This window comes from Lynx canadensis, chromosome B1 (assembly GCF_007474595.2).
Source record: "Lynx canadensis isolate LIC74 chromosome B1, mLynCan4.pri.v2, whole genome shotgun sequence".
In the NCBI taxonomy this organism is placed as follows: Eukaryota; Metazoa; Chordata; class Mammalia; order Carnivora; family Felidae; genus Lynx; species Lynx canadensis.
The window spans coordinates 81,598,040-81,626,000 of record NC_044306.2 but is presented as its reverse complement, the minus strand read 5'-3'; the positions used below and the strand labels follow the sequence as shown (position 1 = coordinate 81,626,000).

The 27,961-nt window shown below is 40.3% G+C and overlaps 1 long non-coding RNA gene across 2 annotated transcripts; it reads right to left on the bottom strand.

Annotated features, from left to right (window-relative positions):
• Positions 1-107: 107 nt before the first annotated feature.
• LOC115512193 lies at positions 108-26,915 on the bottom strand. Of its 2 annotated transcripts, none has more exons than XR_004343524.1 (3): positions 26,370-26,915; positions 8,167-8,431; positions 108-1,927 (listed from the first exon to the last, which is right to left on the bottom strand). It is a non-coding gene; the product is annotated as an uncharacterized LOC115512193 (long non-coding RNA). The 2 variants fall into 2 exon arrangements; XR_004343525.1 differs by lacking the exon at positions 26,370-26,915 and adding an exon at positions 10,974-12,245.
• Positions 26,916-27,961: the final 1,046 nt, after the last annotated feature.

Genomic DNA, 27,961 nt, shown 5'->3' with positions numbered 1-27,961 from the left:
CCAAGCTGTCAGCACAGAGCCTGATGTGGGGCTCGAACTCACAAACCGTAAGATCATGACCTCAGCTGAAGTCGAAGTCGGACAATTAAGCAACCAAGCCACCCAGGTGCCTCAAGGAATTCTTTCTTTATTGTCACTCTCTCATATGGTTATTTACTTCTTTCCAAGAGTGCATGTAGCTTTTGTAGCTCTGGTACACGCTGAAGACAAGAGTTAATAAACATGCATATGATACTGTTTACGCAGTTCAACCTTTAATACAGAAGAAAAAAAAAAAAAGGAAAAATCAGTGAAAACAATTGTAGCATTACACCCACCCAGTAGATTGCCATCATAGAAGTCATGACACCCTTGCTAAAAACTAGTAAAGTACAAGGATTTTGAAAAGAGAAGCAGTAGCTTTTATGATCTATATGTTTGTATAGATGGTGGCACTCAGCTGCTCCTAAAGCCTGAGAAAGCCATATGGGGCTTCATAAACACAAATGCTTCCTAAGCCACTTCTCAAACACCTCAGAAGGTCGAGTTCTCATCATGTAAGGGGTGTATCTAATGAACAACTGTAACACATGTAGGGTGTCGGAGTGATGGCTGGGACCAGTACTTGCTAAATGTTAGCATGGTTATTCAGGTGAGATGAAGAAAATGATGAACAAGTCAAATTTGCCTTGAAAAAGAACAATCAAAAAGCGACAGCAGCCTGTTTATTTTTCTTCCACTATCATATTTGGGTTAGTTGGTTACTAATTATGAACTTTCTTAACCCCCTTGACATAAATGCTTGATGACAATTCCTGCTCCATGAGGTTCATATAAGTTCAACATTTTGGTCATTAGTGCTATGTTTGATTATAAAATATTAGAGTGGCACAAAAGCAGTTATAAAATACTGAATTTTTTTTCAGAAAAAACTTAACTGTACTATGAAATGTAGATGGTGCTAATGTGAGTCGAAGTACATTAATATTTACCTGTAAATTTGATGCATAAAGGTAACCTTGGAGAAATTTACTTTGCTTAGCCACCTCAGCTTCCTGATGGGAGGAAGGTGAGTGCACATGAAAGTCAGTGAACTTTTCTACTCACAGCAAGACCAAATGCTTAATCTCAATTAATGTTTCCTTTCAACTAACACGGAGGAAATCATGTGAGCTCATCCTCAATGCTCTGTAACATCTGCCTGGCCAGTGTTAAGGTGTGGTTAGAATTCCATATAGAGATATCTTAGGATGACAGTAAAGCCATTTATCAGGCTCATACCTAAATACCAAATCTTGTCGTGTATAGAAGCCAACTATTTCAAAGATCAACACTCTTCTTATGAATAAAATCATATGAGGTTTTACGCTCAAATTTTGCTGACTTGGGATTCCGTCCTATCATGAGACAGGATCTCAGTCCCCGAAAGTCCTCTTGTCACGTATTTTTGGAAGTCCCTGGGGTTCCTCACTGATGTACAAACGAGCTCACACTCACGTGCAGCTTGCTCCTCCCAGGCTTTTCTTGGGCCTCTGCTATTTTAGCTGCTGCCGTTCCTGTAGGAGAATCCTGCCTTGCTTAGGTGTTCCAAACTGTGAAACTCTTAAGTTCCCCAAATAGTGCTGTTCCCTGAGAACAGGATCCTTGCCTCTCTCCTCACAGGGGCTGCTCCCACAGGCTGGGGTAGGAACCAGTTACCAGACGATTTCTCATTTTCTCATAGTACTCCTATTTTCATTGTACTTGAGCTCTCCTGTCTCCTCCTGAGCATACAGTCTCTGAAGCAGATTTTCCCCTCACACGTCTCCTCTTCAAAATGTGGATCGACTCCGGCAAAAGATGCCTGGGTTGGAGAGTTGGCAGGCTCTTCCCTTCTGGCATATCAACTTTATGTTGAGTCATGATCTCCCAGCTTCACATATCGACGATTGCTAATTCTGTCAACAACCTGTCAAGAGAGGCGTTATGACCCCATTTTACAGGAAAAGAAATTGAACAACCAGAATATTAAGAAATTTATCTAAATGTATTGTTCCTAAGTGTGATATACATTAGATTTTGAAAATACTGTTTTCTAAGCTGCTCAAAGCACTTTATGAACTTCTTTTCATACTTCCTATAATATAGTTTCATGACATATTATATTCATAACTTATGCTTCTGTGGTATAGGGTAGATTTGTGCATAAATCCAGATGGTAAGATCTTGCTTGGTATTTGATCTTAAAGGCCTATCTTCTGTAACTTACTATCTTAGATTTTGTTCTTTTGGAAACTGGTGCCTCAATGTATTTTTTTTTCCAGTAGACTTTTCTGCTTCTGTTTGAAGATAATATTTTAGACATTAAAAACCAAAATGAAACTTAATATCAGTTTTTATATTAGCCAGGATTCTTGGCCAGAAATAATAGAAACCTACTAGTTTGGGCAAAAATCCTATTTATTGGCTTATCCAGTCATAATGTGGGGAAAAGTAGGGGTTCAGCAAGTTTTTCAGGGACATAAATAACACGAGGGTTCTCCGTGTCTCATTTCTTCCCCTCTGTGTATTGACTCCATTCTCCCAGCTTCCTCCACGTAGCTGAAGATGTGGCAACCAGCAGCACTTGGGTCCAGGGGAAGAACTTCTCTCCATAGCTCCAATTCTAAAAATCTCAGGGAAGCACTCAGACTGGCCTCCCTGAAAGATCACAAGTTCATCTCTGTGGCCAGAAGTATGAGGACTGGGATTGACTGGAAACACTTGGACTTCAAAATAAGCGGGGTGCTAGTTACAGAATAAGGTAGGATGCCAGGCAGACAGAACATATGTCTACTACAGATGACTGAGTATGCTTTGTGTTTTGCACTAAGGTGAGATATAAATAAATGTTATTGATATGTTATATTAAAAGATATGATTTTTGTGAAAATGAGTATTAGCCCAATTGTTGGTAATATATCACCAGAACACACAAGTGACATTCATGTAGTCAGCTGCCACTCATTTTTAAACTCATGTGGGTATACCTCTATTTTGTTTTTTTTTTAAGTAGGCTTTACACCCAGCACAGAACCCAACACAGGGCTTGAACTCATGACTCTCAGATCAAAACCTGAGCTCAAGAGTCAGACACCCCAATGATTGAGCCACCAGATGCCCATATACCACTCTTATTAACTGAAAATATCTTTTCCTAATCCAGTTTTACGAGTATTCCCCCCCCCCCCACACCACCACTAGGATATTTACCCTTCCTTACAGTGAAGATGCATCTGAAAACAAGAAAGGATCAGTACGTTAAAGAGGAATGGTTTAAAAAGTGTGGTATAGCTTAGGTAATATTTCCCTTTTATGTCTAACTGATTAATAGAAGATTTTAGAGTTCTTCAGCCTAACTACCTCCTTTATGCAGTTGGAGAAGCTGCAACTCATGACAGGCAATGAATTTTGGACAAAGGTCTTTTGATTGCATGGTTGACCCACACTCAGGAGAAGGTAGAGTTACTTTAAACATGGGGATCTCGTGAAAATCCAAAGATAGGAATCAAAGTTCAGCCTTCAGGAAAGGAGGCGATGATGAGGACCTACATTTTAAACTCTGACACATAAAGAATTTGGAAGTCTTCACTCTCATCCTTACAACTTAGAGACAGCTGGTCAAACTGAAAATTCTCTTTCTTGGACCTCTGGAGAAACCACCACCGTGAAATCTGGGGATGGAGGTATAGCCAGAGAGTCACAGTCAGGATCTGCTTATCTGGAAGAGACTGTTGGAGCCATAAATTAGTAGGAATGCTTTAGTGGTTACTCTGAAGAACTGCTTAAGTCTGAGTGGGAACTGGTGGGAGAGTAAGAAACTCCTGGGGCTGCAGTCTTGCGGGGCCCACACACTTCCATGGACTTTACCTGTAGGAAGCGTGTTGTCACAGTGAAGACCCAAGAAAAATCCCCTCGTGGCACTGACAGGAGGAAAGTAAGAGTAATCGTGTAGTAAACCCAGGATCTTCTCCATAAGGACTACTCTTCAGGAGAAAAGACTTTGCTGGGGCCTTATCCAAGCTAGGGTAAGGGCATTCCTCCCAACCCCTAGTGGTTTTTGTTGTTGTTGTTGTTGTTCTTTTTCCCTCACCTAATGTGGGAAAGGGAACGAGGTCAACAGGGGTCATGGCTTCAAGGGAATAGATTGGGAACTCTGTGGCCAGTGAATGGGGTAGGGAGCAGGAGTCAGGGAAACTATACTATGGGAGAAATACTTGCAAAGATCACAGCCCAAGGACACAGGACAATTTAGAAGACTGATATTTAATCATAAGTTTATAGAACACTCCTCCTTTCCCCACATTATCATCATCCGAACAGGGCTTCAGGATAATGCCAGTGAATTACCATTGAAAGAGTTGCAAGACACAGACTCTCTCTGAGGAGGAGTATGTAAGGAAGCCCAAAGTCAAGAGGGGAGGCAAAAACAAGGACACTAGAGGATTTTGTAGCTTCTGTCACCTACAGCTACAACAAACATGAAATACATCCCAACACTTAGCCAGATTAACATACATCCTCACACTAAAGGGCTATTTACCTCAGTTCCTGTTATTCAATACATTATGTCTGGATTTCAACAATTACAAGACATGCCAAAGGCAAGAAAAAAACATAGTTTGAAGAGACAAATCAGTCATCGGAATCAGACTCAGATATGCACAGATACTGGAATTATTAGAGAGTTTAAAATAACTGATTGGGACGTCTGTGTGGCTTAGTCAGTTAAGCATCCAAATCTTGATTTCGGCTCAGGTTTTGATCTCACAGTTCGTGAGTTTGAGCCCCACATCCAGCTCTGCACTGGCAGTGCAGAGCCTGCTTGGGATTCTCTCTCTCCCTCTCCCATGCACACGCTCTCTCTGTCTCTCAAAATAAACTTAAAAAAAACCAAACAAACTATGATTAATATATTCAAAGCTCTAAGGGACAAATAGATAACATATAAGAACAGATGGTAAATTTAAGCAAAGAAATGGAAACACTATGAAAGTATTGAAAGCATATGCTAGAAAAAATAGAAATTTAGAATGCCTTCAATGGGTCATCAGTATACTCAACATGGCCAAGAAAAAAGATCATTAAGCTTGAAAATAGGCCATTAACAACTTTCCAAATTGAAATGCAAGATTAAAAGGATGAAAAAACCAGAACATTCAAGAACCATTTCAAACGATAAAACATACAAGCCATTGGAATACTAAAAGGAGAAGAAACAGAAGAAATATTTCAAGTAATAATACCTAAGAACTATCCAAAATTAATGGCCAAGCATCTGGGTGGCTCAGTCATGACCTTGTGGTATGCTGCTGTCAGCAAATAGCCTATTTTCGGATCCTGTACACCCTTCTCTCTGTGCCGCTCCCCTGCCTGTGGTCTCTCTCTCTCTCTCTCTCTCTCAGTCTCAAAAATAAACACTTAAAAAAAAATCAAAATTAATGGCAGACACCAAACCACAGATTCAGGAAGTTCAGAGAACACTGGACAGGATAAATACTCAAAACAGGAAGAAAAACACACATGTAGCTGCATCACATCCAAAGAGCAGAAAACCGAAGACACCATGGAGGCAACTCTCACACATGAACTAGCAAGTCTCAGTCATGACACCTCTGCTTCTCTCTTTTTTCTGTACCATTCTAGACTTTACTCTTTTATAGCTGTTTTCTTAGACCATCAAGGCCCTTTCGATTTCCAATTTTATCTCATTATTTTATAGTTCTAGTTCCCGCATTAACACTTCATAGTTTCTTGGTTCCCAATTTCAAATTCCTGATGGAAATGTGATTGCCCTGTTCATCTTTTGGAGGCAGTAGAGCTCATGGAAGGAAATCTCTGGGTGGGTTTTTTGGAATCAGTTGCCCACCTCCACCTGTGTTTCAGGGGGTGGGATAAAGTATGAATATGGTTCCTTTTTGTTCATCAAAAACAGTTTGTAAGGCACTGTTTCTTGGGGTTTGGGAGGTGGGCCAGGCAGTGATGTATACTTCTACTACAGAACAAATTATGTAGATAAATTGGGTAGAAAATGAGTTTCAGAGGGGTGAAGTGATTTGCTTAAGCAGTCAGTATGACTCAGACTCAAATCTACTTCCCTTTACTCAGTGATCTATTACATGGATTAGAAACAAGCTGTTTTGAAAAGTATATTGCTTGTTGACCATATAGTATCCATCATATACCATCACTGTTATGGTTTGAATTTGCCACTTAAAACATATGTTGATGTGCTAATCCCCAAGATCGCAGACTGTGATCTTATTTGGAAATAAGGATTCTGCAGATGTGATCAGCTAGAATGAAGTCATGTTAGAGTTGGATGGGCCCCAATGCAGTATGACTGATGTCCTTATAACAAGACAGTCATGTGAAGACAAAGCCATGCAGGGAGAACACTGTGATGATGAAGGCAGAGACCAGAGTGACGCAGCTGCAAGCCAACGGGTGCCAAAGATCGCCGGGAAACCACCAGCCGCGAGGAAGAGGTGAGGGAGGGTTCTACCACATGTTTTAAATGGAGCATGGGCCCTGCTGACACCTTGACCCCTGGCCTCCAGAACTATGAGACAGTCAATTTCTATTGTTTTAAGCCACCCAGTCTGTGGCACTTTGTTAGGGAAGCCCAAAGAAACTAATATAATTGTCTGAGTGTAACTTGAAAAAGGAAACTCCTACAAAAATTTTATTACACTCCTCTCCACCCCAAATATAAGAATACATTCTTTGACCTTCCAATTCCGCCCTCCCTCGATCCCTTGACAGCCCATAAAACCAAAGGAACACGAGAGATGCCTCATGTTTCTCTTGTAAAAATTCCTTGCTCTTGTTGGTATTCCATAATTTCTATCATACCTTGGCACTGAACTCATTCATTGTAAAACGTTTAGACAATAAAGAAAGCAATGTAAAATATAAAGTCACATATAATCCTCCCACTCAGCTATAAGTATTAACGTTTTTATTTATAGCCCCCTAAGTCTTTTCTTACACACACATATACTTTTTATTAAACAAAATTGGGATCAGAGTGTATACATTGTAATTGGTTTCAATTTTCAAATAGTAAACATAACCAAAAATAAATCTCAGGAAAGACAAGAGGCTTTCTTTGAAGCTTCTCCTCACTAATTTTATCAGTTTTATTTTCCTGTTCCTTTGCACTTTACCCTTCTTTTATTTCCATCTAGTCCTGTTGCAACTGGTTTCCTGTGTCTCCTAGACCATGTTTTTTGATCCGTAAGTAAATAAAAATTTCCAAATCACAGAATTGGTAAGTATGAAGAAGTATTTTAAGATCAAGGACTGAGAATTGATATTAGTATAACTGACAGACTCAAACAGTTATTCACTATAACACATGCATGCTCATTCAGCTGTTGGCTACACTTATCCAAATATCAGAATTTGGCACCTTGTGGGGGGGAAACAGATTTTCGCTGAGATCGAAGCTTCGGCTTCATATGGGATCTTTTTTCTCAAGGGAATTCCCGCTTTTTCTGGCCTTTATATTACTTGCTTTCCTCCTGGTTTCGTCTTGGAATGGCATCAGTAAGTTTCTGCCTCCACAGAATACAGCCTTGATATATCTAGTCTGCAGTGATGGAAATAGTGGGTATGTGTGTGTGTGTGTGCACACACACAAACTTTTGACTGGAAAGGGAAAAGATTTATGCATCTGGGTAGAAGTTACGTGAATGTACATATATGTAAAGTATACTCGTGTCCTTTATTACTTGATGTTATATCTCAATTTTTAAAAATTACCGCCAATTTTTAAAAAGTACTGTCCAAGGTTTAAACTGGAGATCTAGTCAAGGGTAAGTAAATTCCAGAGACTGCAGACCAGCCATTATCTTAGTTATAGAGACCACTAGCCTTTTCAGCTCTTGGACTGTTCCATAGAATAGCAATACCCAGAGATGCTCTCCACTCCACTAATGGAGTTTTGTGGTCAAGGAAGTTTAGAAAATGCTTCACTATCCAGGCCCCTTTGAATGATTCATTAGGCATACTGAAATATCAAAGGCTCTAAGTCCTACAGCAAAAAAACACTTATACCAACTTGTCCCAAACTTATTTAACCACGAAACTCTTTTCATCAATGCCTATTAACACCTCATTAGAATAATCAGCTTATGTTTAGAAGCCTGGTCAAGGCCTATCCACCTGCCAGTACGCCACCTGCTGGTTTTATTGGGTATGAGGCCAGTCACTCAGGAAGCTTCTGTTTTCACTAAATCTCACTCACAATCCAGAGTTCATTGTTCTAGTGCTCTTGATCAGCATTTTCTTCACATTTAACAAACCAGGGACTGAACGGCATAGTTTGCTATCATTCAGTTGCAAACGGAGGTTTTTAGAGTTCAGACTCTCAGCTAGCAAGTCAGACCACACAAACCAGCACTGGATGTGTCCAAGAGAAATGAAGCAGCTGATAAAATGAGAACAAAGAATGAGTGCGAAGTCCTTTAGAATTCTGATTTTAGAGCTTAAATATTTATGATAATACATTCAGCCAGTCTGTTCTATTTATTCTCTAATTTGAAGTTCGACTTATTTTTAACAGACTTGTTCAACATCTAATAGACTGATGAACTAAACTCTAATTCCCCCTAAACCCAATGTGAGTCACTTTCACTTAAATTGCAGTTTCACCACTCTTGGTTCTGGAGGTTATAGTTGCTAAAGTGATATCATCATTTATTTGGGAAGAAGAAACAAAAATAATATAAAGGATGGGAATGTGATAATAAAGGACACTTATGCCACAATTTATTTTTTTAAAGAGCTTATTTTGTCACAGATTTGTTTATAGACTGCCACACAACCTAAGAAGAAAACTTTTAAATGTTTTCTACAAATAATCTTTCACAATCTGTTCTATATATTTTCCTGTCCCCAAATAATATATACTGCCAGGAGAGATTTCTTTAAAACCACCGTTTTCGCTAGAACGGTTGAAGCATATGCACGGTTATTACCTGACACTGGGTGGGTTCAAAGGTGCTGGGTAGCCAGGTTTTCGGCCCCCTCCCTCCCTCTGCATCTCCATTTTATCTGATCTGGATTTCTCAAAGGAGCCCCAGTTCCATGGGAAAAACAGCAGCTGGGTCTGAAACCTTTGCCTAATTCTTCTAGGGTGAGGGTACTTATATTCCCAGCTACAGTTTTAAGGAAAGAAACTCCTAACTTTAAATACTACAAATTATTTGCCAGTAATTTTATTCTCAAAGAAACATGGCCCGTACTATGTTAGCCTCACCATAAAACAACTTTTTTAATGTTTTATTTTATTTTTGAGAGAGAGACAGAGTACAAGCAGGGAAGGGGCAGAGAGAGAGGGAGACATAGAATCTGAACCAGGCTCCAGGCTCTAAGCTGTTAACACAGAGCCCGACGCGGGGCGCAGGGCTGAAACCCATGGACTGTGAGATCATGACCTGAGCGAAGTCGAATGCTTAACGGACTGAGCTACCCAGGCGCCCCAGCCTCACTATAAAGGGATGTTTGAATTCTATTCCTGGAGCACCATTCCCAGTATTCAAAGACCAGTTGCATCAGAATCACATAACAATGTAAGTATGCTGATTCCTAGGCTTCTCCTCAGACCTGTGCAGTCCCTGAAAGCAGGGCTCAGGCCTCTGCATGTTTAGCAGGCCCCGTAGGTGCTCATCCAAACACCTATGGAGATGCTGGTTGTTCAATGCTGGTGATGGATCTGCTGGCAGAGTTGCCTCTGATTGCATCCAGATGAGGTATGACATCAGCATTTATAAAGAATTCCACAGGTTATGGGAATGAACACTGAAGGTGGAGAACTGCTCCAAGAGCTGATAGTTTTTTTTTTGCTTTGTTTTTTTTGGGGGGGGGGGGGGGCGGGGGGGCAGAGGGAGAGTGGGGGAAGGGCAGAGAGAGAGGTAGACTGAGAATCCCAAGCAGGCACCCAGCTGTCTATGCAGAGCCTGTCTCTGGGCTTGATCCCACCAAGTGTGAGATCATGACCTGAGCCAAAATTAAGAGTTGGAAGCTTAACCGACTGAGCCATCCAGGTGCCCCTCCAAGAGCTGATAAAAGGATGAAAGCTGAAAAACCTATTTTGATTTGCCAATGAACTGTTAATGTGGAGAAGGATAGGCAAACATATTTAGTAGTGATGGATGGAGGAAATCACGTGAATGGAAGATTGAATACTATCACCTCTCAACCTAAAAAAGGCTCACAGTGGTATTTCAGTGACCTTAATTCTTAACCCCGGCTATCTTTAGAATTCTTCAGGAGTCAGCCTTTAAAATATACCAGTGCCTGGGCCCTACTCCAGACCAGTTAAATCAGGCTCTATGGGGGTGGGATGGGGGGGTGGGTGAGGTCTGAGTTGCTGCTTATTTTAACAGCTCCTGGGGTGACTTTAGTTGTGTAGCCAGCTGAAGCACCATTGCTCTATGACGTAGGAGAAGCTGTCTGAGTCACCTGTTATTGTTGACATCACAAGCAGTTCATTTTGCTTCCAGATCCTTGGAGCCCAGTCTTTAGAAAAAAATGAATGCTTGGCACTGTTCTTTTATCTCATTTCCACCTCTTAAACCACCATCATTAGGATTCACTATTTTATTTAGGAAAGCAGTTTCCCCCTGCTTTCTTGACATAATTTGCGGCAGTATATTGCTCAGAGCAAAGGCCTGAACGTTCTATACCTTATGCATTTGCTAGTTAAAATCTGGGGCTTGGGGGTAGAATTTGTGGAATTTTGCGTTCTGTTGCTTGGCAACTTTAAGAGAGGTAAGCCTATACATTCTGTGAGCATCAGAGTTACAAAGTTTGGTGAGCCCAGTCAATTATTTCTTGATACTAAAAAGAAATTAGTTCTCCATTATGTAGAGGGCTTGAAAAGTTGTCATTCAGAGCAGGGCATCCGTAGCGATGTCACACTTCTTCTACTTGACTCCACAAATTATTCTGCCCTTCAGCCCTCTCACCTCTCAACAGTTCGATCTGATCAGACGCAAGGCTGGCATATCTTGGCAGAATGAAGCAAGGTGGTCACATTCCTCTGTGACGACATTTGCAGGCAGTTACCGGAAAAAACAACTGGATGAGTCCACATGCAGCCGATTTTCTCTTAAAGCAGGACAGCATTGGCCTGAGTGTAACCAGTAAGACTTCTTTGTAATTTGCACCTGGATATGTCACTATAAATAGACAAGAATGCTAGTAGGAGGAAGAAGGTATTGTAGACCCTGAGAGCCTTCATAGACTTTTAACTCTGTGTATTTTCCTGTGTAAATGTCAGCTGGAAGAAGAGCTAAATGTCAGTTACCAGCTGAAATTATGATTATATTCTCTTTTAGTCCCAACATCATGTATAACTATCTACTCTTGAAGAGATAAAAATGTGAGTATTTGATTAAATTGTAGGTATTTTGTATTCTCTGTTCAGCAAAGAGGTGCTCCTGAGAATTTCAGTTTGTTTCTTGTCTAGTTTTTCCACTTTTAGAAGTTGAAAAATTCCCTCAGAGCAGAAGGAAAGTTGACAAAAATCCTCCTCTTTTCCCCACCTTGTATCATCTATCCATAAATGCAAGCATTGAGGTCCTGAAAGACATTGAGTATTTAAGCTCAGTCTTACCAAAGGCCCATAGAAAAAAAGAATTTGTTTCATATGGTGACTGAAACTATAGAAATAAGTAATCATAAAGGAAGGACATTTTATTGGTGTCTGTGGTGGGGGAAGGGGTACTGTGTTTCTGGAAAGATCTCAGTGAAGCAGGTTTCCTCTGAGCTGGTTTAGGAGGTGGGGAAAGGAAAAGCATATTGCATAGAGAAGAGAATATGCACAAAGGCAAAGAAGTGTTTAATCCGAGTACGATCAGACAACCACAAATAGCTCAGTGAGTTTGAGACAGAAAGCAAAAGTGGAAAACTATGAGGACTTGTTATGAAATATGTCCCTCTGTATATTAATTGTCTACTATCTCATCTAAATTCTGGAAATGTACTTGAAAATTGACTGGATTTTTTACTCCAACTTGAGATGTGAGTAATTTCTCAAATAATGCCCTAATAATTATTAACTGTACTGCCTTCCGGGTCTTTGCAAATCATCAAAACAGCGCTGAAAACTAAAATGTCCCAGAATTCCTCTTCTATTAGATGCCTTGTCTAGTTTATTCCAACACACTCTAATCTCTGTATTTTTATTAAAAAATTTTTTTTAATGTTTATTCAGTTTTGAGAGACAGAGAGAAACAGAGTGCAAGTGAGGGAGGGGCAGAGAGAGAGGGAGACACAGAATCCAAAGCAGGCTCCAGGCTCTGAGCTGTCAGCACAGAGCCCTACGTGGAGCTCAAACCCACGAACCGTGAGATCATGACCTGAGCCAAAGTCAGACACTTAACCGACTGAGGCACTCAGGCGCCCCTCTAGTCTCTGTATTTTTAGTTGCTCTCTGGTATGTTGACACTTGAATTATTTTTGGAAATCCTTTTGCTAATTCTGTGAATTCTGAAATACCTTTTGGCCAGATAGAGGAATCTTTATGCATGGCCAGGGTCATCTTCTCTGAAAACAGTGTTTGAAATCTGGTATCCAAACAGATCCAATCATCAGAGCAGGAAAAAAATAAATAAATAAATAAATAAATAAATAAATAAATAGTAACTCAAAAAGTACAGAAATATGACATCTGGTGAAAATGTCCAGAACTTCAAATCTGTGTCCTATTCAGAGTGTGATCATCTCATGCATCATTCCAACCAATGCCCTCTTGTGACATTGCAGACATGAAAGACCCCAACCTTGTGAGTCTTATCTTTTTGGGGGGACCTCAGAAATGTAAATATATCGTTGGCATAACTACAGCTTATTCTGTTACAGGTTAAAAAGCAGTAAGTGTTATAAATGAAGATGAAGGGCAGATTCAGCTCATTTTGAAAGCACTGATTAAATTCTAAATTTGCTTTTGTTTTTAATCTTTTTCTTGGTTAATTTTAGCCCCAAGGCAAATGTCTTAAGTTCTGAGCAAAAGCTGTTTGATTAAAATTTTGTAAGGCTCTAAGCAGACATTTTTACACTGCTATACAATGAAAATGGTCCAAGGGGGATTTTTGAATAAAATATAAAATGACTGGTTATTTAAAATGTGTTAAGGCAGGGAAATATTAAGTATACAAAACACAAGACCTTTTTTTCACTTATTTGTTCACCACATAAATTGACTAGCCATATAAAACAAGATGGAAGAAAATTGGTAGAAGTCTCAATCATTTGGTTCTGAATCAGTTTTAACAGTAAATATATAAAATTCATAAACATGCAAAAAGAAAGATCCATGCAAGAAACATTGGAAGAAGGGAGATTAGTGTGGTATAAAATGTAGACTGTGGGTTATCAATTCCACTTGTCTGCCAAAGTTAAAATAGGAGTTGCATTTTGACATCTGAAACTAATGTAACATTGTATGTCAACAGCACTTCAATTAAAAAAAAAAAGAGTTGCCCTTTGGAATGCCTAGACAGGGATATGGCTCGGTATAAATAATTTTAAGTCTTGATGCTTTTTTTATTAAATTATTTCTTTTATTCATTCATTAATCATATATTTATTAAGCTGCTACTATGTGAGGTCTTTTAGGATAGATGCTGGGGCCACATCAGTGCTCAAAACATACATATGGCTCTTGTCTTCATGGAGCTTATAGTCTGGTGAGGGAAACAATCACCAGGGAAGCAAGCTATTTGTGTTTGAAGGAAACAAATAGGGAACTCGGTTAAAAACAAAGAGGGGTGGCAGTTTCTTACAAAACTAAACATGGTCTTTCTATATAATCTAGCAGTCACGTTCCTAGATATTTACCTAACTGATCTGCAAACTTACATCTACACAAAAACCTGCATGTGAATGTTTATAGCAGTTTTATGCATAATCGCCCCAAAGTGGAAGGAAAGAAAATGTCCTTCAATAGGTGAATCAATAAAAAACTGTCACATCCACACAGTGGACTATAATTCAGCAATAAAAAGAAATGAGGTATTAAGCCACAGAAGACATGAATGAATCTTAGCTCCATAGCCCTAACTGTACAAAGCTAGTCTGACAGGCACACATTGCATATTCAACTATATGATATTTTGGAAAAGAAAAACTAAGACAGTAAATAGATCAGTGATTGACAGGGGATAGGAGAGGGCTGAGTAGGTAAAGAACAAGGATTTCTTAGGTCAGTGAACCTATTCTATATGAAACAGTGATGGTGACTATAAGACATTAAGTTTTTATGAAAACCCATAGTACTTTACAGAGCAAAGAGTAACATTTAATATGAATAGATTTAAAGAAATTATTTAGGAAGTAGGAGGGTTCCCAGGATGGCATACAAAATGTGACAAAGCGATATAAATGTATATTACAAATGTATGAAACAAGCTCACGGAAGGAGGTGTGGGAATAAAGTGTTGATCTAAGTAACTATTTTTTTTTAAGTTTATTTATTTATTTGGGGGGGGAGGGGCAGAGAGAGAGGGAGAGAGTTCCAAGCAGGCTCTGTGCTGTCAGCAGAGAGCTTGACATGGGGCTCAAACCCATGACCTAGGATCATGACCTGAACTGAAATCAAGAGTCAGATGCTTAACTGACTGAGCCACCCACGGGCCCCGGATCTAAGTGACTTTAGAAATGAATGGAGATTGCGAGACTAAAAGGCTAAAGGAACAATACATAACCTCTGTACTCTAGTTGACAAAGTTGTTTCCTATAGGGGGACAGGCAGCAATTCTGAAACCACTATACGTATATTGGAACTGAACAATCAAGTAGATGGACAGTGGATGTTGGGAGTGGGAACTTAATGATCAACAAAGGGAAGAGGATAGAATGATCCACGTAGTAATGGATTAGAATTGAGTACCTCAGTATGAACACGTGTTTAGCTTAATATAGATATAGATGGTTATGTAAAGAAACATTTATCGCCTTATGTATATACACAGATTAGTATGCACACATGTGCTTCCTTGGTCCCTGTGTGCAGCCCATATCAGTACGGGACATCAGCTGAGAGGGCCTAGAAATAAGACCTTGGAACAGTGAGCACACCAAATACCCAGATTTTAGTTTTTAATACTATCGTCTAGTAAAGGAACCAGAGTTTCTTGGACAAATGGTGATTCTCAGACTGGAGCAGAAGATATACAAGATGAGTTTGGAGTATCTGGTAGTGCCAGATAGTAAGAAAGTGTCAAACAAAACAAAACAAAAATGATGGAGCCAACTGAAAGAGCTCCCAATGACCAAAGCTGGAAAAATTTAAGCAACAAAATAAAGCAGCGTTGGATCATAGTCCAAAATAGGCACCAGTCCATACTCTGATAAATGAATGACTAAATTAATTCATTAGTGAGGGGGGAAAGGACACATCCCTCATGCAGAACATTTTCATAATTTATGTAGTTATCTTGTACTCAAGGAGGTGGAGCATAACTCAGAGTAGTTAAGTGTGAGCTGTGCACGGCGACTTTCTTCCATTGACCATAGAAAGAGAAAAGACAGTAACTTTATAGTGGGGAAACCTGACAAATACTACTTCTACTTTTCATGTAGAAGAGTACACATTATTTTCAAGAGTATGTGGGCTATTTTCAAAAACTGACCGTTTTTGAAACGGTAGAAGTTTCTACTTTTTGAAACTACTTTTTAACTTTGGGCTGTTAAAAAGTACCAAATTTCAAGGGCACCTGCAGGGCTCAGTCAGTTAGATGTCCGACTTCAGCTCAGGTCATGATCTCACTGCTCGTGGGTTCAAGCCCCACATCGGGCTCTGTGCTGACAGCTCAGACCCTGGAGCCTGCTTCGGATTCTGTGTCTCCCTCTCTCTCTGCTCCTCCCTGATTCATGCTCTATCTCTCTCTCTCAATAATGAATAAATGTTAAAAATTTTTTTTAAAAAGTGCCAAATTTCAAAGGATTCTAATCATATAGAGTATGTTCTCTCACAAATGTTATCAAACTAGAAATTGATGACAAAGAGAAGACTAGAAAATGTCTAAATATTTAGAAATTAAACATTTCTTTTTTATTTTTCTTTTTATTGTTTATTTATTGTTGAGACAGAGAGACAGAGTGTGAGCAGGGGAGGGGCATAGAGAGAGGGAGACATAGAATCCGAAGCAGGCTCCAGGCTCTGAGATGTAAGCACAGAGCCTGATGCGGGGCTTGAACTCACATGCTGCGAGATCATGACCTGAGCCAAAGTTGGACTCCCAACTGACTGAGCCACCCAAGGGCCCCAACAATACATTTCTTATAACCCAGGGGTTAAAATAAAATCACAATGAAAATTAGAATATATTTTGAATTGAGTGATAAATACAATATACAAAAAACATGAAGGCAATACTCACAAGGTGAAAACAACCCAAACATCCATCAACAAACAATGGATGGACAAAAGGTGGTATATACATACAATGGAATATTATTCAGCCTTAAAAAGGGAATGAAATTCTGATACATGCTGTAACTTGGATCAACCTTGAAAACATTATGCTAAGTGAAAGAAGCCAGACACAAAGGGGAAAATATTGTAAGATTCTACTTATTCGAGGAACTTAGAATAGGAAAATTCATAGCAACAGAGAGTAGAATAGAGGTTACTAAAGAATAGGGGGAGGGGGAAATGAGGAATTATTGTTTAATGGACATAGAGTTTCTAAGATGACAACAAAGTTCTGGAAATGGATAGATGCACAACGGTTGTACACCATTGTGAATGTACTTAATGCCGCTGATCTGTGCACTTAAAAAATGGCTACAATGGTGAATTTTAGGTTACGTACATTTTATAATAATAGCAATCGCAACAGCAGCAGTAATAATAACTGATGAAGGTCAGGATTTCCAGAATGCAGAGGGAGGATATATGTATATCCACTCCTCTATAAAAACAGAAAAATCCTGGAAGAACTGTCAAAATCAACTTTTCAAAAACTCTCAAAGTTAACCATAGGTGTGCAACAATCTGATGAGTGTGTTTTCAAGAAAAACTGCAGAACTTTGGCAAGAATATCAGGGTTTGTGGCACTGAAACTGTCCTGTTGATAGTTCTTGAAAGCAATGGTTCCTACACTTGTTTGATCATGAGAATGATCCGTTTTGTTAAAAAGAATGATTCTCAAGCCACTCACCTTAGAAATTCTGATTGGAGCACCAGTGAATCTGAATGTTTACCATATGTTCCACATGATTCTTATGATTAGAAAACAATGGGAAATGCTACTTTGTAAGAGGGTGAAAGACCCATTCTAGCAACATGGCTACCTGATGCCAAACTCAGTGTCGCTCCAGGGGCTTTTGAGTAGTCACTCTTTCAGTTGCTCTTTTCAGTTGAGTAATCTACAAAACCGGATGTTGTAGGGGTTTAAGTACCTCCTTTACGTTCTAGGGCAATGCTTGCTTGCCTATCTCAGCCTCGGACTCCCGGGTGGCCTCACTGTTGCTCAGGAGGAGTACAAACCCAGAAAAGATGAAAGCTATGATAACTCTGACCAGGCCTTGCAGAACAGTCCCGAAGTATTTGAAATGATTTTCCTTTCTGACTTGATACTTATACAGACAAATCCCTTTATGAAAAAGCAGCAGTACATTGGACCATGCTTCTGAAGTGAAGAGGAACTGGGCCAGGCCTTATCGAAAGCCACTGGACGAATATGGAGCATTAGTTTGTTACAAAAATAATACAAGGGGAACAGAGAGCAGAAACGTTTTTATAATGAAGGAATGTATAAATGAATTTTTATAAGAAAGGAAAGGATAGCATGATACAAAATTTTCATGAATGTATAAATTAAAAAAAGGAAATATGAAAGAAATTTAGTGCTTACCAGTAGGCGAAAATATGTCAAATTTCTAGGAATAAATGTAATCAAAGATGGGCAAGATCTCCACACAGAAAACTGTAAAACATTAGTGAGAGAAAACAAAGATGACCTAAGCAAATGGAGAGATAAACCATGTTCTTAGATTGGAAGATTAAAAGTTGTAAAAATATCAATTCTCCGCAAATTGATTTATAGATTCTATGCAATTCCAGTAGATGTTTTTATGGAATTTGACAAGATGATTCAAGACAAGGAAATAGCCAGGACACCCTCAAAAGAGAACAAGGTAAGAAGGATTGCTCTACAGATAACAAAATGTACTATAAAGCCTCAATAATTAAGACGGTATTATGGCATAAGGATAGACAAATAGACTGATGGAACAGAATAAAGAGCCTACAAACAGACCTCTGTATATATGGACAATTATTTATGAAAAAGGTGGCAGAGCAGTGGAGAAAGGCCATTCTAGGTAGATGAATTCCAGATGAATCAAAGATCTAAGTATGAAAGGCAAAACAATAAAGCCATTAGATGACAGAGAATACCTTGATCTTGCAGTTGGCAAAGACTTCTTAAACAGAACACAAAGAGTCCTAAACACAAAGAAGAAGTTGTATAAGTTGAACCACTTTAAAATTAAGAAGTTCTGGTAACAAAATACACCACTAACGGGAGGAAAATGTGAGCCACAGAGAGGATGAAGATATTTTCAACTCAGTGACGGACAGAGGGCTCGTAACTATAATATAGTATAAACATACTATAATCTAGGAGGAAAAAGACAATCCACTAGCAAAATGGGAAAGAGACTTTTAAAAATGAAATTCACAAACCATATACCATACCATATTGAGTATAACCATAATGTTACAATGTAATGTTGAGCACTATAAGCCAGATGCAGCATGTATTGTATAATTTCATTTATATGTATTTCTATATATCATTAAAAAAAACAGCCCAAACCATAGTGTTTGGGTATGTCTGCTTAGGCGATAAAAAATATAAAGAGAAGCAAAGAAGATTCCCATAGACATTAGTAAACTGGTCCACTGACTACCTGTATTGGACCTACCCCAAACCTACTGAGAATTAATTAGTTGGATTGGGCTCAGAAATCTGCATTTTATTTTTATTAAAAAAAAATTTTTTTTAACGTTTATTTATTTTTGAGACAGAGAGAGACAAAGCATGAACGGGGGAGGGGCAGAGAGAGAGGGAGAGACAGAATCGGAAGCAGGCTCCAGGCTCTGAGCCATCAGCCCAGAGCCTGACGCGGGGCTCGAACTCACGGACCGCGAGATCGTGACCTGAGCTGAAGTCGGACGCTCAACCGACTGAGCCACCCAGGCGCCCCTATTTTTATTTTTTTAAATATTTATTTATTTAATTTGAGGGGAAAGCAAAGAGAGAGAGAGAGAGAGAGAGAGAGAGAGAGAGAGAATCCCAAGCAGACTCCACGCTGACAGCACATAGCCCAACACAGGGCTCAAACCCATGAACTGTGAGATCATGATGTAAGCCGAAATCAAAAGTCCAACGTTTAACCAAATGAGCCACCCACGTGCCCCAGATATCTGCATTTTAAAATTCACACCCTCAGGTGACTCATCTGCTGCTTTAGGTTAGGAGAAGATGTAGGGTGGGATACCAGGCCCTGTCTCAGGGATGATTAGGGCTAGTTTGTTGGCTGAATGAATGTCCAGGAGCATTTTACGACTCTCTAGGCTAACATCAATTCCACTCTACACCTACCTCACACACATAGTTCCAGGTCCCTGGAGCTTGGAGACTCTCTTCTCCCTCTAATTAGATGCCATAAACAATGTGCTGCACTCTAGAAATTGATGACTGCCCATTCTATACAAAATAACTGCTTCCCACCAAAACCCTGCTTGCCTAAAGTATCATATGTGTTTTGAATGATAGACACAGTATCTGAAAGTTCCTGAATTACTCCTCTGCTATTAAATTCTACACTTTCCTGGGAAATCAACACAATTACTGTAATATTTCCTGTTCCACTCATAGCACTTATCTTATTTTGAAAACAACTCCCCTGGGGCACCTGGGTGGCTCAGTCAGTTAAGCATCTGACTTCGGCTCAGGTCATGATCTCACAGTTTGTGAGTTTGAGCCCTGCATCGGGCTCTGTACTGACAGCTCGGAGCCTGGAGCCTGGAGCCTGCTACGGATTCTGTGCCTCCCTCTCCCTCTCTCTCTCTGCCCCTCCCCCGCTCATGCTCTCTCTTTTTCTGTCTCTCAAAAGCAAATAAACATTAAAAACAAAAAAAAAAAAACACTCCCGAGAGAAAGACTCACAAATCCTGTTAAAACAATTATGAACTTAATGTTTGAGCTTTTCATGTAGAAAAATTGAATGTTTTACCCTTTTATGATGAAACAGAACAAACACATCACTAAAGATAATAAGAAAGTCCAACTTGGGTTGATTTTAATGGGAGTGCAGGGTTATGGCTGGGAGTGTGGAAGGAGGAGCAGAAGCAAAAGTTTATGGAGTCAAATGAAAAGATGAGTGAAAATCCCTCTAAAACCATAGGCTGTGGCTCATCACCCACAGACTCATAACTTGTTTCTTCTACTTGCTTCAGGGTGTCATCACCTAATGGCTCTGCCTTCAGTCCCACACTCTGCACGGCTGGTTCCCCAGAGTCTACAGATGCTAAGGGTAAGTGCGGCAGTCAGCTGCGAACCCGTTTGCCAGGGCTGCTGTCTTTGTAACTTTTAGGCTCTTGACTATGGTCCACATGGTTTCCATTTGCCTCTGAAAGACAAGGTGTCTTTAGGGAGAAAATGAATATGTTGCACCCTGGATCTGTGATTCTTAAAAATGAGCTATTCTGGGGCCAAAATGTCCTCATCCATATTAGTCCCAGAATGTCACTTCTACCAGAGTTTGGAGATCCAGGTAAGGTATTCTGAACTTGACTGGGTACATCAAAAAACTTAGAAGAGAAACCAAAGCTATAAACCACCAACGAGTAAGCTATATTTACTCATCTATAACCACCACCACCCTGTTTTAGTTATATTAGAATAACACTAGCCGCTAAAACATGGAAACCTCAAATTCCAGTTGCTTAGCATAATAAAACATTTTTTTTCTTTATATATAGCCCAAGGTGGGTGTTTTGCAGGCACAGACATTCCACATGCTCCAGGGACACAGATTCCCTTTATTTGGGGGTTCCACCATCCCCTGGGGTGCCAGAGTTCTTTGTTTCCATTTAAAGGGTAGGGAAGGCACACCTGCTTTTTTCTCACTTCAGCCTGGAAATGACGTACGTGCCTCTCTCAGGGTCACATTGCAATGGGAGTAGCCACAAGGCTCCACCTAGATTCCAGACTGTTTACAAATGGGTTCCTCGGCTGGGTGGCCACTTCCTGGTAACAACTTCACAGTATAGAGGGGAACAACTAGCCTTCCTGCCACACGCACGCTGATTTTGAGGAAAAAACACAATAGGTTTTCCCATATAATTTCCATCTCTCAGGGTGCCATCTTCAAAGGTTTAATACGACTTGAAATCTCAAATTGGGACTTTTTAGCACTTTATAAAATCTTCTGGTCATTTTTCTCACTTAGTATTTAAAGGTTTAATATGCGTGCATGTGTGGTGGGTGCAGGGTGGACATTATTTCCCAAATAGTGGAGATAAACGTCTTTAATGGCTGCCTCGGACAATCACTATCCTGCGGGCTTTCCTATTAAAATTTGGCTTTATTGGAATAGTACATTTGAAGTGGATTTTATGTGTTCTTCTACGGTTTGTTGAGGCAAGAGGACAGGACAGCTAACCATTTGTGCTATGGTTAAAATCGGGACAGACTTTCTTTCTCCCCTTTGCAGTAATGAACACAAAATGAAAACACACTGTGTAGCTCCAAGACAAGTCTGAGCTAGGGTACGGGGAATTAAACAGCCTGATCACGTCATTCGCAGTAAGTTAAGGTGACAGTGCATCTGATCTGAGTAGTGCAGAGTCCAGTCCTATTGCATTTACACTGCTATCTCTGCCCTTCAGAATTCTGATTAACCATGCTAATTACCCATGGCCTGTGAGCACTGGTAGCTGAGTGGTCCTGGAGCTGGATGGGTGGAAGTTTTTTTTTTTTTTTAATGTTTATTTTATTTTATTTTTTTTATTTTTGAGAGAGAGAGAGAGAGAGAGAGAGAGGGGCAGAACGTGAACAGGGGAGAGGCAGCGAGAGAGGGAGACAGAATTCGAAGCAGACTCCAGGCGCTGAGCTGTCAGCACAGAGCTCGATGTGGGGATCGAACCCCTGAACCATAAGATCATGACTTCAGCCAAAGGTGGGTGCTCAACTGACTGAGCCACCCAGGCACCCCTCTTTTTTTTTTTTTTTAAATGTTTATTGATTTATTTATTTTGGAGAGAGAGAGAGAGAGAAAGCAGGGGAAGGGCAGAGAGAGAGAGAGGGAGACACAGAATCTAAAGCAGGCTCCAGGTCTCGAGCTGTTAGCGCAGAGCCTGACTCAGGGCTTGAACCTACCAACCGTGAGATCATGACCTGAGCTGAAGTTGGATGCTTAACTGACTGAGCCACCCAGGCGCCCCTTGAAAGCAAAAGCAACAATTTCCCACTACATGATGTTTTCCTACCTCCTCTTCTGCTGTCATAGCACAGTACTGGTAGGAAGAAAGGAAGAAACAACAGAAGTGTATACATTCATGACGATGACTTATTAAGTGATTTGGCCCATGTTGCCTTCTTCACTCTCCTCCAACGGTCATTTTAACTTAACTTGATGACTACTCTCTTCCTTGAGAGGTGACAGTACACCTAGGTAGAATTATTTAACTTACTCAAATAATAACTTCTTGTGTTTCTTTTCAATTTCCATGCCCAGTTTTTGGATTATCAACCGTAATTTTGCTAGAAGCCCCTAATGATGGGAGGTAAAGCATGGAATCAAGTGACCATTGATCTATTACTGATTGTCTCTTTGTAGACACATATACATTCATCAATATGCAAATAAGATGGGCTGTTCTTTTTTTTAATTTTTATTTATTTTTGACAGAGAGAGAGAGACAGAGCATGAGCAGGGGAGGGGCAGAGAGAGAGGGAGACACAGAATCCTCCAAGCTGTCAGCACAGAGCCTAACGCGGGGGCTCGAACTCACAGATCGCGAGATCATGACCTGAGCCAAAGTTGGACACTCTACCGACTGAGCCACGCAGGCGCCCCCATCAGATGGGCTGTCGTTAAGTGTGATTTATGATCATCATAGGAAAAATACTCTCAAATTCTTTTTTACAATTGCTTTTCAAAGATTCATTCAGTCTTTTGTTCTACCTACACTAAGGTGGTTTTTCCTTTTGCATTATTATCCATTTTTTTTCCAAGTGTTTGATTTGGTTGTGGCTTTCCCTCCTATGGTCCATTACATGCTCATCTCTCACATTCAAAGAACAAAAAAATAGCTAATAAAAATTAGAATCTCTTTTTTTCTTACTGAAGTAAAAAAAAAATGGTATATAATTGGTACAGAAGTTTCAGGTGCACAAGATTATAATTCGATATTTGTATACACTACAAAGTGATCAATGCTATATGTCTAGTTATCACGCATCACCATAAATTGAGCCCCTTCACTCATTTTGCCCACCCCAATACCCCTTCCCCTCTGGTAACCCCCAAGTATCTAAGAGTTTGTTTTTGTTTTGCTTTGTCTGTTTTGTTTTTTGGATTCCACACAGAAGTGAAATTATATGGTATTTGTCTTTCTCCATCTGACTTATTTCACTTGCCATCCATGTTGTCATCAATGGCAAGATATCATTCTCTTTTATGGCTGGGTAGTATTCCATTATATGAATACCACATCTTCTTTATCCTTCAATGGATAATCAATCCATGGATACTTAGGTTGTTTCCATATCTTGGCTATTATAAATAATGCTGCAGTGGACATAGGTGTGCATATATCTTTTCAAATTCATGTTCTTCACATAAATACCTAAAAGTGGAATAGCTAGGATCATTTGGTAGTTCTATTTTTAATTTTTTGAAGAATATCCATACTGGTTTCCATAGTGGCTGCACCAGTTCACATTTCTACTAACAGTGCGCGAATGTTCCCTTTTCTCAACATCCTTGCCAACACTTAATATTTCTTGTCTTTTTGATGACAGCCATTCTAACAGGTGAGGTGATGTCTCATTGTGGTTTTGATCTGCATTTCCCCGATGATTAGTGATGTTGAGCATCTTTTCATGTACATGTTCGCCATCTGTAGGTTTTCTTTTAAAAATGTCTACTCAGGTCCTCCCCATTTTTTAATTGGTTTGTTTGGGACATTTGTTGTTATTGTTGAGTTGTGTGACTCCTTTATATATTTTGGATATTAACCTCTTATCAGATATATCATTTGCAAATATCTTCTCCCATTCAGTAGGCTGCCTTTTTGTTTGGTTGATGGTTTTCTTCACTGTGCGGAAGCTTTTAAGTTTGATGTAGTCCCATTGGTTTATTTTTGCTTTTGTTTCTCTTGCCTTTGGAATCAGAGCCAGAAAACATCACTAGGACCAGTGTCAAGGAGCTTACCATCCATGTTTTCACCTAGGAGTTTTATGGCGTTAGGTTTTGCATTCAAGTCTCTAATCCATTTTGAGTTAACTTTTGTGTCTGGCATAAGAAAGTAGTCTAGTTTCGTTTTGTTCTGTAAGGCTGGCCAGTTTTCCCAGCACCATTTATTGAAGAGACTGTCCTTACCCCACTGTATCTTCTTGGCTCCTTTGTTGTAAACTAATTGATTATATATGTGCAAGTTTATTTCTGGGCTCAACAAATAAAAATCAAGCATTATAAAACTGCATTACAACAAACGGAAATTGTTAAACAATTTAACTGTCTCTCCATTTATACTCTGCTAAGACAGACACTAGCAAAAAAATTTTTTTAATTAAAAACCTTCTCTCCAGCAGAAACAATTTCTGAAGAATGTGGTGGAATGCAGCACACTAGAAGGCAGCACTCCCCAGCAAGCCCTTTCCCTTCTTTTCTTCTTTGCACCATGCCTGTGTCCCCTCTAAGATGTGCCCAAGTTACCCTTGCAAAACAGTACACTGGCCTCTTTGATTCCTGCTGTTTCAGGAGATGTAATATGGACTAGGGAGGAAGTTTTATATACTATGACCACATCAGAGCCCAGATGTGCCAACATGCGTGAGATCTCCCTGGGATATTCCCTAACCGCAGATAACAAATTCCAAGTCCCAGAAGGAGCTCCCTGGAACTGTTTGTGTGGTATATAGCTTCTTATAAGGATGACGATGTTTAGGAGAATATTTACAAGAATCAAATAATATTTGAAGAGGATAACATGGAGATAGTTTGTCACATTAGTTCAAGTACTTGTGTCCATTTTTAACATCCTTCTTTTTCACTTATTCTTTTACTCCCACTTTTATTCTTCTGTGAAGACTTCTCCAAACCTCAAAAGACTTCTAAAAGCAGTAAGAATTCACCAGACTATTTCACAAGTCATGTTTTCACACGGGGAGATCTTAAAACATAAACAAGATGTTTTCACTTCTTTTTCCTGTCTCACTTGCAATAAAATCCCAATTCCTTACCAAAACCTATAAGGTCTTGCACAAACATGACCCTATCTTTCCAGTCTCATTGCATGCCTCTGCCCTTTTGTTCTTTTAGTAACTTGAAAATGCTAAGCCATTTCCTACCTCAGGACCTTTGCATATAAGGTCTCTTTGTTGGAATGTGATTATCCCAGCTCTGCTGAGCTGCATCCTTCAGGTATGAATTTAAATGTTACCTCTTCAGAGAGGTCTTCCCAGGCCACCATATTTAAAATAAGTTCTTCACAATCTTTCCCTCTTAAATTCTATCTTGGTGCCTAGTTTGCTTTCTATCTATTATTGTATTTGTTTACTTGTTATCTCTTTCCATTTCTGGAACATAAGTTCCATGAGAGCAGGGACTTGTCCATCTTGTTTGTCTCTGTATCTCTAGCACCTGAGACAGAGCTCAGCATAAACCAGATGCCCTATAATTGTGTGTTGAACAATGGTTTTTATGGACCTTCCATTGTGGACTTTCCCCCACAACGATAGTTTCTTATTTGTAATTTTGTCTTCCAAAAGGGAATTTATGAAGTACTTTTAAATATCAGAATGTAGTCTTCACGGAAGCAACCTTTCAAAGACTTGTGTTCCCAGTGGCCAGTCTGTAGAATTCTGTGTCGTAGCACATAAAATTGTAAGACTCTAAAAATTGCATAAATAAGTAGTGTATGGCCCTATTGCATGTGTACATGATTTTAGTTACATATACTCCTCCATCCCGGCCCCAGGTCTGCAATGGGCTGAAGGAGATACAGCTAAGCAAACCCCAAATCTGAAACATAGAGATACAGTAGTATAAACGAGAAATGGCAAACATGATTTGGGATGAGAGGGAGAGAGGAAAGAGAGCAGAATAGCTGGTACCTGTAGGGCCTAAGGCAGGGGAACCGCCTTCTACTTCTTAGGAATGTTGATATCTTGTGGCTTTCGAGTTTTGTCAATCTTGTTTCCATAATGTCTCAGGGATACATGCCTCTGGTACTGTTTCTGGGCCATTTCCAAAGCTTATTGGTCCTAGAGGCTGGGGCCCCAGAATGAAGGTGGAGGCAGATGGGTTAGGGCATGCCTGAACAGAGGAGGCTTTGCCCACAGGTTTTCTAGTCTATCTGAGAAAGGGGCAATAGGTTGGCCCTGGGATGGAATAAGAAAGGAGTAAATGGCACCCAGACAACCTGCTCCCTGCCTTTCCGGAAGAGACTCACAGCTCCCCAGTCAAGGCTCCTTCACACCCAGGCCAGCTTTTCCTGGATAGGGGTGATGAAATTATGAAATGGGGCTTAGCTAAGGCTAAGAATGAACTCTTGAGATGTTTTGGTGCAGAAAAAATGATGTTTGTTAAAGTTTATTCATTTAATTTAAGAGAGAGAGAGTATGTGAGCAGGAGAGGGGCAGAGGAAGAGAGAGAGAGAGAATCCCAAGCAGGCTCCATGCTGTCAGTGCAGAGCCCAGTGTGGGGCTTTAACTCACAAACCATGAGATCATGCCCTGAGCCGAAATCAAGAGTCAGATGCTTAACCGACTGAGCCACCCGGGCACCCCCAAAAAGGTGGTTTTATTAAAACACAGGGACAGGACCTGTGGGCAGAAAGAGCTGCACTGCGGTTGTGAGGAGTGACTGATTATATACTTTTAAGTTTGTGGAAGGAGTGGGGATAAAGATTAAGTAAGTTTCTAAGGAATTTTGAAGCAAGGCTTTCAGGACCTTGGCGGGGTGGGGGCTAGCTGCTGTTAAGATAAGGTCACTTCTATTCTTTAATAAAATATAAACATTAAGACATGGAGGCAGCCATGGTTTCTTGGAGGAAGGTCACGCTGTGCATGCTTCAGGTGTCAGTGAGCTGCAAGCTGAAAGCAGATTTAAGTTAAGCTACATTTCTCTTGCCTTTGTTTCCCTCATCAGAGGCATCAGGGGGACCTTCCCTCTCCGAGGCATTCTCATTAGTGCAGAAATGGGGCCAACAGAAAAGAGTGTCACCTCCCCCTCAGCTACCAGGAGAAACCCTGGAATGACACCTCCCTGCACAAACAGAAACCTGGTTCTTGTCTTTCTCTTCCACACAGTCCTATGCCTGTCAGCTGAGTTGTTTCTACCCTAAGACCCCTTCCTTTTCACTCCTACCATAGGCACCCACCCATCCCCCACCCCTGTTGCCTGACAGGGACTGATGTTACCATTTTTCTCCCAGTACAGCCCTTCCAGGTTCATCCTGTCGGGAGGAGGAGACTCCTCAGGCTTTGGTGAGGCTGTCTTCATTGTCTTGTCTTAGGGCACCCTTGTTTGTCTTCCACTGTTGCCAGACGAAAGCTGCCCCTGTGGGAGAGCTGAGGACTTGGCAGGCTGCTCCCTCACCTCACCACCTAGTGCCCTCATTCCCGCCCCCTCCTCCTCTCAGTGCGCAGCCTTCCGGGCCACTGGCTGCCCAGGCACGCAACGGAGGGAACAGGGTGACTTACAA